We start from the raw sequence: 12113 nt of genomic DNA, 5'->3' as shown, positions 1-12113 counted from the left end.
AAAACCCACCTGTTACACAGAACCCAAGAACATGCAACCCAAAACTAACTGACAGCAAACAAAACAATCCTGCACAAAACCCAGAGGAAATGTGAGAGATTTAAATAGCCCCCCTAATAAATCAAATAGAACACAGGTGAAACACAAAACAGAGAAAACCAAAAGAAAAGGAAAAAAGATCGGTGGCAGCTAGTAGACCTGCGACGACGACCTCCGAGTGCCCCCCAAACAGGGAGAGGAGCCACATTCGGTGGAAGTTGTGACACCCGGAGCCAAATCTAAATTCCATAATGGATACTGACACAAGCATCGGGGCAGTCCTCCCCCAGAAACACAAGTAGCATTTGCAGTCGGGCACTGTCAAAACAGGAGAGGAAGTACTCAACTACCAAGAAGGAGCTTCTTGCTGTGGTAGTGTTTCTTAAACATTTCAGAGACTAATTGCTGGGGAGGAAATTCCTACTGAGAACTGATGTGGCTGAGTAACTTCAAACAACCTGAAGGACAATTTGGCTAGATGGTTAGAGAGAGTTGGAGCTCAAACAAGCCAGGCAGTCCCCACAAACGCAGCTTTCCTTTTGGAAACAGGATAGAGACTCAGTGGTCTCCCAGTTAAAGAAATAAAAAAAGAGGGTAGAGCAGAGCTACCTGTGGAGTTGCAATCGGAGCCAAAGTTCAGGCCTTTCAAACAAGTGTGAAAGAATTACATGTAAAGAATGGGGTGTTATGCCTTGAGAGTCAAAACTATGAGACAGATGATACCATCTGGAGAGGGATTGTACTAGATGAGCTTGTACATGAGATACTTACCTTTATCCACAATGATAGAACAGGAGGCCATTCAGGAGTTGAAAAACACCAGTAAAATCAGAGCAAAGTTTTATTGGCCAGGCTGGCAGAGAGCCAGCCAGCCTAAGCATAACATAATACTATACTGAGATAAGGTAGCCGCAGGATCACAGTACACTTGAAAAAACAACAAACACTAAGTCTCGAAAACTCACTCAGGAAACAAACACACACGGTAAACAATTCAAGCTTCTGAAAAGGACCACAGAAAACACACCTGTTTTAACAGGGCCACAATCATGAAATAATAAGACACACCTGAGTCCAATAAAAGTCTCTAGGGCGGTCTCTGGTGCCAGGAGGAACAATGACAGTACCCCCCCTCTAGGAGCGGCTCCAGCCGCAGAGCCATGACGACCACCACGTAGTTGTTTGAAGTCTCTAACAAGACCCGGATCCAGGATGTCCCGGGCAGGCACCCACGCCCGCTCCTCGGGACCGTAGCTCTCCCAGTCCACCAGGTAGTGCAGGGTCCCCTCGGATTCGATGAGCCTCCAACAGACGCCACACCGTGAAGGACGGGCGGCCATCCACAAGTCAAGGGGGAAGAGGAGCAGGTGTGGGGGGAAGAGAATGGACTGGTAATTACTAGCGTGAGATGGGAGACATGAAAGGACGGACATACCCTCATGGACCTGGGAAGCTGGGTGACCGTGTTGATGCAACTCAGGATCTTGAATGGTCCTATGTAGCGAGGAGCAAGCTTCAGCGAGTACACCTTTAAGGGAAGATCAAGGGTGGACAGCCACACCCGTTGACCCGGTCGGAGGAGCCGAAGAGGTCTTTGGTCCCGGTTTGCCTGATGTTGGTGTCGGGCAAGGAGCGGAGCATGGAGGATCAGGCCTTGATCCAGGTGCGGCGACATTGTCGAATGAAGACCTCGGCTGATGGCACCCCCGCTTCGGCCTCTTCTTCAGGAAACAGAGGGGGCGAATCCGAACTGACACTCAAACGGCGACAGTCGATGAGTTAAGCAGTGTGTTATGAGTATACTCCGCCCAGACGAGGAACTTGCTCCAGTTGTTGGCCTGAGTGGAAACGAAGCAGCGGAGGAACTTCACCAGCTCCTGGTTGGCCTGCTCAGTTTGCCCTTTCGACTGAGGGTGTAACCCTGAGGATACTCACCGATGCCCCCGACAGGGAATAGAAGGCCTTCCAATACCATGCAATGAACTGGGGCCCACGATCTGAGACAATGTCCTGGGGAAGTCTGTGTAGTCGACAGACATGTGTAATCATGAGATCAGCGGTCTCCTTTGCTGAAGGTGTAGGAGTAAGTGACATATGTAGGTAGATATCACACTATTAAACAATAGATAGGTAAATAGTATAAGAAGGCAGATGTGAGTGTGTTTGCCATTCTGGTAAATACAGGAAACCAAAGATTAGCAGATGATGTAGTAGTAACATAAAATACATGGATAACATATAAATATTAAAGATAGCTGAACATTAAAGTAACAAACCACATGGTAACATAGATCATGAGACCGTGGTAATGGAAATCTACTAAGGGACGTTCTGACCCTCTGACCCTTGTAGATTCTCCATTATGCTGTCAGACAGATAGGCGCTTAAAGAAATTGGACACTAGACACACAGTCTGCTGATTCTTTAAAGAGATACACATGTCAGAGAAATATGTGTTTAGGGCACTTAGACCCACTAGAAATATAGTCTACTCATTCCACTAGAAAAGCATACATACCAGAGAAATATGCCTGAGATGGCTGGACACTAATGAACAAGAAACACATAGTCTGCTGATTCCATTTGAGTGAAACTGACCAGACACATAGACGCCTATAAGCAATTGGATGCCCTAGAGAGGGGGGGGGGGCACAAAGAGTGCATTGATTTAGTGGTAAAGGGAGGGTCCGGCCACCATTATAAACTGATTGAAGGCAGATGGTGGGGAATGACGTCATAGGGGACGGACAATACTATGTGGGTATAAATATAAAGGACTGGACTTCTGAGGGGGGGGTTCCGCGGTGGGGGTTCCGCGGACATTCCAGATGGCTGTACAATTGTAATAAAGAGCATGATTGAATTTACAAGTTCTGATAAAGCGTTATATTTCTGAGATGATTTTCCACGACATATTTTGGCGAGCTAGCCAGGAGCTGATAGGGACTGGGACGTTCTTGGCTGATGATGGGTTCTTTGGACAATCTAACAAACAAGGGTGGCCGCCCAACTAGACCGTAAGCAAGTTCTTACAATGGTTGAAATGTTTGTGTAAGATTGCTTCAGAGATACTGTCTCAGCGAGAGGAGCGCCACGTAAGTCTCTCTTTCAAATTTCCTAAAATGAAACCAGTAAATACAAAAGAACTTTTAAATTCAATGAATTTGCATGTATGTGTAATTTGGGGAATTGTATTAAATATAAATGCATGTGCATGTATAGAGAATGAGTGAATAGGCGATGTGAACTTTGCTTGTGTTGGGTGTTTAGTGGAGCATGCGCTCGTTCTGATTAGACCGTTCGAATGTGTAGCTTAAATGATGTGCTTGTTTGTGCCATCTGGCTGAGATGGCTGGCTATAATGTGGGACAGCCCATACGGTAAAAACAGATAATGTAGGTATAAAATCCTGTGATACCTCTTCAATAAAATTAGTAGAAGGAATGCTTGGACAGGTTACTTATGAATAACGGCTCTAAAGATAACAGAGAACTGCATGAATAAGTAGTTAGAAAGCCACGATACCGCTCGTTAAAAAAGGAACATTTTTAAAGAGGTCTGATTGGGTGGATATTTAGTAAATAAATACTTCATGGATACCGCCCCAGAACGGGGGACTGAACGGATGAATATTTAGAAGGCAGGAAAAACGTTAGCCCGATTGTGCGGCGTTCAACTGCAAAAGTAGCTTATAAATATTAGGTTGTAGGAAAACGTTAGCCCGATTGTGCGGCGTTCAACTGCAAAAGTAGCTTATAAATATTAGGTTGTAGGAAAACGTTAGCCCGATTGTGCGGCGTTCAACTGCAAAAGTAGCTTATAAATATTAGGTTGTAGGAAAAACGTTTGCCCGATTGTGCGGCGTTCAACTGCAAAAGTAGTTTATACGGTCGAAACATAAATCAGTAGTTAAATAAATATTTCATGGTTAACGCTCTGAAAGGAGGACTGTACGGATGAATATTTAGGACGTTTGCCCGATTGTGCGGCGTTCAAATGCAAAAGAAATCCTGCGAATAAAAAACCGCTCTGTCTAGCTAACAGGGTTTTGTAATTCAGTAGGTCACGCCATAATACTACTCTAATAAAAGAAGAAAAGATCAGTATTGGGGGTTGGGTAGGATATGAAGACAAGCTGATCCGATTAGACAGTAGTCTCTCGTCATATCGTAGAAATCCTATTAGCCTAGGCTTATGTTGAACAAAGGGATTAAGTCAATAAAGAAAGAACTGAGTTGTTTTGAGGTAAAAACAAAGGATGAATGATAATGTTGTAAGAAATGAGTAGATCTGTGTAGAGATAGAACATTAGGAAGAAAGAAAGGACAGGTTGGGTTGTGTGTGTGTGTGTGTGTCTGTGACCAACTGCTGGTAGGAAGAGGCATGCGCAAGCCTCTCTGATAGTTAACTGAGTGTAATTTGAGAAGGAGAGTGCAGTTAACTGCTATTAGGCAGATGGAATGAAATTAAGGAACATCGAAGTAAAATAAGTTATAATCAAGGATAAAAACACTGATGTGATAAAGTAATAAGCGACCATAGTAGAATACTAAAAAAGGTGTTAAAATAAATAACCATAAAGATAATAAAAGAGGATTAAACCAAATAGTGTGTAACAAGACAGAAAGTAGAATCGTCGATAAATTGAAATTGTACTATAAAGTTAAAAACGAATTTAGGTTAGTTAAGATAAATAGTGATAAATAGTGAAATTCAGGACAGATTAAGGATTCACGAACGGTGTAACAAAGGAAGAGGAAAAAAGAGGCCGTCGATCACTCTGTACCCACAGAGACTGCGGTCTAAAAATAGCCTGAAGGACAGAGACCAGAATATGAGAGGTTTGTTTCACTAAAACCGTGAATCGGGAATTAAACAGTAAAATGGGATAAAAGACAATGAAATAATAAGAATATAGATAAGAGGTAAGAAAGTATAGACAAAATAAATTTAATAAAGGTAAAAGTAAGACGTTAGATAGAGATCTTAACGGAGCGGGCAGTGGACTGGTGTGACTCAGTTGGTAGAGCATGGTGCTTGCAACACCAGGGTTGAGGGTTAAATTCCCATGGGGGACCAGGATGAATATGTATGAACTTTCCAATTTGTAAGTCGCTCTGGATAAGAGCATTTGCTAAATGACTTAAATGTAATGTAAATGTAATCATAAAATTGATTAGAATTATAAAATGAATAAATAATAATATCTGTAATGGGAAAAACACAGTGATATTTGAAGTATTGTATTAGAATAAGACATTAAGTCATCTGTAGTATTCAGAAATAATGTCTGTACTATATAGAGCTTGGTTTGAGAAGAGAAATTAAGTGATGGGACAAATGCATTTTTAATTGGAAAGGGGATTCGCTCTACCTTGGAAAAATAGTAAATAAAAGGTGTATAATACATGGGAGTATTTAGAAAAAATAAATAAATAATTAGTGGCATGACAACGAAATGACTGTTTCCATAGAATAGGGAGAGAAGGACACTATTACCTGATGAACAGGATAAATAGGACAAGGGAATTAAACAGTCACATGGGACCAAAATGTGAAGCTCGATTTGCAGGCGTTCTGATGTCAACATTCTATCATCAGAAAATACATTGCGATGGGGTTGTGTGTGTGGTTCCTCTAATCCTCGCAGACGTGCGGGTGATTGGCAGAACTATTGACAAGATCTAAGAACCAATAAGAAAATAGCTCTCTGTTCTGGATATAGGTATATTGGTTATGGGAAAATTAGTGTAATGTGACATTAGAACTTAGTGCGGTAGCAGGAAATGCCGTTATACAAGAGTTTATATCCTTGTCAAAATAACAGACAACTAATTGGTTTGAGGTTAGTGAGAATGGAATTTTTACTTGGCGGTGTGTAGTCTCTGAGGGAACAATGAGTGTTTCATAGAGATTGCAGTTTATATGTGGTCAAGAAGAAGTATTAGATCACGTTTGACTTGACATCTAGTAAAGTAACGATGGAATATTAATTGTTAGACATTATATACCACAATTCTCTGGAACTGTTAAAGACGCTTTAGAATAAAATCTATGGATAAGTAAAATTATTGGTTTGCTGACTAAAAGGTAACATTGTGAATATTAACGATATGTACACTTTCTTTTCCAGAAAGAATAAGGGAAAAAAAGGGTTTTCAATCTTCTCTGGTCAACAATGTCATTGGAGACTAATTAACTGCTTTCCACAGTAATTAAAGTCAGCCGCTTTAAAAATAAAAATATCTGGATAAGGCTAAAACATGGAGTTCTGGATGAGTGAGTCCAGTTCGTTTGCTATTATTAGCTTATGGTTCACTAGTGAGTACACCATGTACTGGGAATGAATATGCATTAGTAGATATATTGGAAGGGTTTTTTCCAATTCAGTTTCAAATTGGGTATGCAAAAGGATGAACATGTTTTTGAAAAATGTATTTAAGTTGCTCCTAAAGAAAGGGGGAGTGGAAACATATTAATGGTGTCAAAATGCCCTGAATCCTAGGAATTTCCTGTGAAAGACTGATCACCTTTTACTAGAAATTGTTGGAACAGGTGGGATTTACTTATAAAATGTTTAAGACACCAGACTCTATTCAAACTGTATAATTACTTTGAAAATCTATTATGTCTCTGGGAAAATTATGAAGAGTTGTACCCTTAAATTGAATAAGTTATTCGAATAGGTTTATTTTAATTTTTATTTTTGATATAACATGGGTTCATGGGTAAAACTATCAGTTCCTTGGGGTTATGGTCTTTGGGGAAATACACAAATGTGTTTTGTTCATTATGCATATAAAAAGTGTTGAAAGTTATTCCAACGGGTTTATTGGAGTGTGGGTTTGTGAGGGTTTTTGTTGATAAATACATCATCTGTAATTCATCTGAGAGAACACTGGTGGAATAAGGGAGTTATCATAAGAAGGTGACGTCAGAATGCTTTAAGGCATGGGAGAGAATATTACCACAAGTGGGTGTGGAGATCAAACCCACCCTAACCGACTGAACAGTGAGGGACAACTGTGTCTGATGACCTGTGAACTGTATCTAAAAAAGACATGCTGAAATGACATTATATTTGTTGGGAGAATAATGACTTAAAGTTATTGGGGTACTGATTTTTTATTATCAGGCCATTCATGAGAGAAACTGAGACAAAAGGGCTATTGGAAAATAGATAATACTGGTATTTAAAGTGTTTAGTATAAATGTTCATTATTAAAGGGATGTTGTGTATTGAATAGATAAGGTCAAATTTGAGTTAAAGTAAACACTAAGGACTGTTATCCTGAATATTGGGTTGGAAAATGTATTTAAGAAATAACTGTTTAGTTATTTAGATATAGAACTGTTTAAATTTAATAGGCCTAGGGAAGCTCTGGAAACTAATCCTGAGACAAGGTGGTTGACAAAACTTACAGAATATTAGATTAAAGGTTTTTTATTTTTTGTTTTATAATGTCATTGGAATTGGAATGATAAAATCTAATGTTTAATTGAATAAAAATATAGTATGTTGTGCGATGATACCCAAGAATGAAGAAGAAAGAGACCAATAATAACAGGGGCATAGAATGAAACAGATGGACGTTTTTCTCCAGGTTTAATTACATTACGAATAGTGGAAATTTATTGCAAATGTGTAATTATTATAAAAAAATTATTATTATTATTATTTTTTTTTTTTTTTTCTCTTTTTCTCGTTTGGTCAATTTCTTTTTGTTTTGAGGAACATAAGGTTGTGTATATGTTCCTGAGGAGGGACTGATTGATATAAATGATATATAAATTGACTTAAGGATGTATTAAACAATGGCTGCTATGGGTTAGGGGACTCATAAATGAAGGTAATGGTAGTGAAGGGGTGTTATTTGTAGAAACTATGTATAATAATAGAGATAATTCACAGAAAAGGAAAGACAGCTGACTGTGTAAAATATAGGGAAAATTCTAAAGTAAATAGAACAATTCACATATCTAAAGATATGGTAAAAAGAATAAGTGGTGGCATTTTGAACACTAGAGCAAAAGTTTAAGAAACTTATGACTTAGTTTTGTGAGGATTGGATATTCTTCCAACTGGAAGACACTTGACTGAGTACATGTTATTTTACAGCAGTTGCCGTAGGGACCATCATTTAACTATCATTATGAATATTTCTGTGGCAGGAGGCCAGGTATTTGAGGCAGAATGGTTACATAGGGCTGTTATTAAAAATTAAGATTTAGTGATCTTGCTAATGTTGTCAGGAAATAACCCATGTGTAAGTGTGTATGTCCTCAGGAAAAAACAGCCAGAAATGGAAGGGCTTGGGCTGCATTCTGGAGACTGAGTGTACATCAAGATACACCAGGCTGGTGGTATACTTCTTACAACACTGTAGTGGTAAAGTTCTTCTTGTCTCTCTTTGGTGGGTGCATAAGTCTCACGAGAAGTAAGGTCCAGCTGAATAATGGGTGAGCTTGAAAACACCATGACAGAGGATGTGGAATCAGAGAGAGAAAGAGAGAGAGACTAGATTCCACTATAGACATACTGGGTTGAGTTTGGAGGCTACTTGTTTTATTTTTAATACATCATGTGAAAGAGAATGGATGATAGGATATTATACTCTAAACAAACATGTTAAAGGGATTGATATGAAAGCATATACAGTGTTGAATTAATTCAAGAAGAGAGAATGTTAATTGTAGGTTATGCACATGATTATCAGTTGAAATGGAGTAGATGGGAAACTAAGTAAAAATGACATGATTTGGGAACACCTCTCAGAACCTGGGGCCGAAAGGGGAAGACTGGGTGGAAGCATGAGGAAGCTTTTTAGGGCTTTTATTTTTGTGGAGTCCAGCAGAAAAGTATCCTGGAGGCATAGAGTCAGGTAAAGAGAGAGTGGGAATTGTCATGGTCTCAGATTTCAGTTTGCATGAATATATTTATGCATAACACATAACATTGTCAATGCTGTTATGTTTTGTCTGTTGTTTTCCAAGTCTTATGTTTAGGAAACCAGAAGGAGAGGGGTTCGCCAGCTTCAGCTGGAATGTCTGTTTGTTGTGTGATGAGTGATGGAAGTAAGAGGATGTATGGTGCAATCATAGAACAGAGGCCATAAGTCTCTAAGTATGAATGCTTCACAGAAAGTAGGCAGAAACCTGAACCAGGATGAGAGATTCTGCGTCTGATGATCCAAGGGGACCAGAAGGACCTCTCCCAGTGATACCAGGAGATCTAGTCCACGTTGGAGGGATCCGGAGGAAGTGGGATCAACCGAGGAGAGATGGACCCTATGAGGTGGCCAAAGCAACAAGAACGGCCGTCCAAGTGAAAAGAAGCCAGACGTGGTACCATCTGAACCACTGCACATGAGTCCCAACAGAGAGAAGGATACAACCACATAGAGATGAGGACACAGAGGATGCTGATTCACCAGGAGGGAGCCTGGAGGGAGCAGGAGCAGCGGAAACGATTGAGACGCAAGGGAGGAGCCAAGAAAACAGTAAATCAAGTGAAAGCCAAAATATGACACGTGCACCGACTAATGCACCCAGAAGAGGAGAAGAGGCCTCACAAGGAACAGAATAAGAACGTTTCTTTCCTAAAATTGAAAGCCTTCCAGATGGAAGCTAAGTCCGGCCTGAGGAGGGAGCCTCAGGTGAAGAAAGAGGAGGAAAAGTCCGGCAAGCTGAAGAAAATGGGGATTACCCACAATTGACTTTTAAACTTTTGAATGGCCTCCTTTACAGACAATTGATGTTAGAACAACAAAAGAATAATGACATTGACATAACAGAAGTAACAGTGAATGCTAGTATAGAAACAACAGACTAATGCACAATCAAGATGTATTGTGGGAGCAGGAAGAGAAGAATGGAATCAGCCAAACAATCCAAAAAGACTGACAAGGTTAGAATCTATGTTCCACCTCAATTTATAACAGAAGTAGGAGAACTGAAGTTTCTCAATCATAAGGATCAAACCCTTATCGGAGATTGCACTCTGTGGATGGACATATCACCAAACAAAGGGACAAGTCATTTGGGATCCGAAAGGATGTGACCTGACATTAATCAAAGAAAAAGACGAGAGGGTGCTCATCATGAATCAGATTGAACCAGTTGAAGGTGAAGAATTAATAGTTGAAATAACAAGAACAACAGTGACCGAAGGGAGTAGCACCACTGTCATTAAGGTTGATTCTACCCCTGCACATGAACAGGAAGAACCTGTGACAACAACAAGGGTGGCGGCTGCTGTGACGACCACAGTAGCTATCACTAGATGACATCGACTGCCCTTACCAAGCAGACCACCGTGCCACAAAGCAACCTGAGACATCTGAGTCAGGAGAGTTTTTTACTGACAATTGGAACTTTCTGATAAACTCTAATGATCTACTTCAAGATAAGAACATTGAAAAAGCAACAGAATTAGATATATCAGAATCAGAACCACTCAAGGACACCACATGAGAAGAAGTAGTGAAGAAGGAGTGATACGAATGGGCTAAGTATATGGCAAACAGACACAGAATGGATAATTGTATTTTGTGAAGAAAATCACCTTTGTCTGATCTTTTAATAGTCTCTGAACCAGCATCATGTAAAAACTGTGTAAGTTGGGAAAAATGACTATTGTACCAATAGAAAGTATTCTATTCCCTTGTGTGACATAAAATGTAGGATTGCTCTGGGTAAGGACTAGGGGAAAAATTATGTTGAATGAGACCATGCTGGGAGACAATGATTGTGCTGCCTATAACATTAGAACTGAATTAAATGTACCTTAATTAGATAGAGGTACCGTGGTTAAATTAAAATATGAATGTTTTTACAGACATCACACCGAAGGAATTGATGTAGGAAACACCACTGTAGAAGTGATACTATTTGGGTGTTGGAGAATGTGGGAGTTTGTAAAAGTAATGATAAAGGGTTGATTATGAATAGAAAAGGGTTGTGTAGTTACATAACTCAGGTTACGCCATCTCTTACTATGTTGAAAAATCAAGACAGAGTTATTGCTGATAGTTTATGGATGTGTGGAAAACACTAACTGTTGAATGTATTGTCTGATGGATGGATTGGTCCTTGTGCCTTAGTTAGAGCAATTAAATAGGTTACTATTATTGAATCACTCCATGATGACTATGTTAAACCTAGAGTTAAAGTGGTTTATGATAAGGATCCTGAGGTATACCTTAATGCAATTGGACTGCTTAGAGGTCTACCTAGGGATTTCAAGGCCAGAGATGAGGTTAAATCAGGATTTGAATCTATATTTTTGTGGATAACACCAAATAAGAACTTAGAGTGGATTAATTATATATGCTATAACCAACAGGGATTCATTAACTATACTTAATTGGCTCTTAGTGGAGAAGGGTGGAGTTTGTGTCATGTTTGGGGATGACTGTTGCACCTTTATTCCCAATAATGCTATGGCCAAACTCAAAGGATTATGAGCAGAAGTAAAGGCTAATTCTGGTTTGGACTCTCATGTTTGGGATTGGTTGGACCTAGTGTTAGGAAAGTGGGGAGCCATGTTTGCTAGGATGGCCATCATTTTGGGAGGAGGGTTATTGGCTCTGGGTATTGTATTTTGTTGTGTTATACCCCTGCTAAAGTCAATTGTGGTTTAGACAACAGTTAAACAGATGTCTGTAAGGAGAGAGGGGTGGTCATGCGTGTCATGGTTTCCATGTATATGTTAAATTACCCAGTTCAGATTAATATTTACTCATACATGTCCACAAAAAGTGTAATTTGCGTCACAATTTCAAGTGGTGTACAAAAATTCATGAGGATGGTCATTATCATCACCTAGAACCTTTTTTCTGTCAAAGTGTCAAAGAAGAGATTGTCTTATATGTAAGGATGAGGACTGTGGTCTTATGTAAAGGGGTTTTAGCATATCTATTTTGCCTAATGCTTTGTGTTCTTTGTAACCTCAGGCAGGGATTCATACTACATGCTCATTGCTTCATCAAAATATAATGGTTGATTATTAGTATTTTTTATTTTAACTAGATCTTTCATTCCTATTTTATGTTATTAATTGGAGATGTTTGGTC

This window comes from Salvelinus fontinalis, chromosome 14, assembly GCF_029448725.1.
Source record: "Salvelinus fontinalis isolate EN_2023a chromosome 14, ASM2944872v1, whole genome shotgun sequence".
In the NCBI taxonomy this organism is placed as follows: domain Eukaryota; kingdom Metazoa; phylum Chordata; class Actinopteri; order Salmoniformes; family Salmonidae; genus Salvelinus; species Salvelinus fontinalis.
Note: the sequence above shows the minus strand (reverse complement) of the source record.